This window comes from Eubalaena glacialis, chromosome 7, assembly GCF_028564815.1.
Source record: "Eubalaena glacialis isolate mEubGla1 chromosome 7, mEubGla1.1.hap2.+ XY, whole genome shotgun sequence".
Lineage (NCBI taxonomy): Eukaryota > Metazoa > Chordata > Mammalia > Artiodactyla > Balaenidae > Eubalaena > Eubalaena glacialis.
Genome location: NC_083722.1, coordinates 7,861,246 through 7,862,826, shown reverse-complemented (window position 1 = coordinate 7,862,826; position 1,581 = coordinate 7,861,246).

Sequence of the window (1,581 nt, the reverse complement as noted above, 5' to 3'; positions counted from 1 at the left end):
ATTGTGTTCAACTGACTGAGTTTGTTTGCTTAAACAGCACTGCCAAGTTAAAAGCGTGGGTTCTAAGCATGTGAACACTGCCTGGAGAGATATTCTGTCAATAAATATTTAGTGCTTAAAAATTAATCACTTAACCCTGCCTTTTTCCACACACGCCCCCCTCTCCATATTGGCTGGCTATGCTATTAAAGCACGGCATATGACTAGCTGTTGAGCCATTCTTTCCAGCACTTAATTTTCTCTGCTACGAGGTAAGGTCCTTAAAAAGGCACATTAGCAAGCGAACCTCCCCACTTAACTTGCTACAGTATGATGAATAAAGGCTAATGAAAAAAAAAACCCAACCCCCCAAAAAACTGACAGCCCATTGTAACCCCCAAATTGCTAAAGCTGAAGTTAGTGAATGTCAAGTTTATTTCACCCAAGCCCAGGTAGGATGCAGGGAGACCAGCCTGAGGCCTGGAGAGGCAGGAAAGAAGAATCATCTCAGTTTGGGATGTTTTAGAACTTAAGGAGAGAGGCTCTTAGATTCATATATATAAACCATTCCAAATTCTTAGATTAATATATATAAACCATTCCATTTCCCTATCTGTAAAACATGAGAATAATTTTATCACCTTCATAAGTCAGTCGTGAGAATACAATGAGAAAGCGCATCAAGGGTTCATGGCCTGCCCAGCAATGAATGAGGCGGAGACAGAAGATAGCTGGGCCCCAGGCTGAGATGCTGGTGCTTCAAGGTAAAATAAAGGCAGGAGCAGAGGGGTTTCCCTGGTGGCGCAGTGGTTGAGAATCCGCCTGCCAATGCAGGGAACACGGGTTCGAGCCCTGGTCTGGGAAGATCCCACATGCCACGGAGCAACTAGGCCCGTGAGCCACAACTACTGAGCCTGTGCGTCTGGAGCCTGTGCTCCGCAACAAGAGAGGCCACGATAGTGAGAGGCCCGCGCACCGCGATGAAGAGTGGTCCCCGCTCGCCGCAACTAGAGGAAGCCCTCGCACAGAAACGAAGACCCAACACAGCCAAAAATAAATTAATTTAATTAATTAATTAAAAAAATTTAATTAATTAATTAAAAAAAAAAGGCAGTAGCAGAGAGGAGCTGAGCTCTGCTTGAGTAAAAAGATAAGACAACCACATTCTTCACTCTTGAGGTCAAGGAGACCTCCCTGACTACACATGTGCAGAAAGTTTCCTCAGGGGTCAAAAAAGGAAGGGGGTGGGAATTCCCTGGCAGTCCAGTGGTTAGGGCTCCACGCTCCCACTGCAGGGGGCACGGGTTCGATCCCAGATTGGGGAACTGAGATCCCACATGCTGTGTGGTGCAGCCAAAAAAACAAAAAACAAAAACAAAAACAAAAAAAGGGAGGGGGCGCTAGCCCGTAATATGTCCTGCCAACCTCCCAGAGACCCTCGTGCTGGAATCCATCTTGGCTAAAAGATGTGCAGGTACATTGGCAGGGCCCTGAGTCAGACCCAGTCTGGGCACGAAGTAAGACAAAGCAAGATGATTGGCCAGAGGGAACCCATAAAACTTCCCCCATATAAGTAATTCCTGCCACCCCCAAAGCGTGACT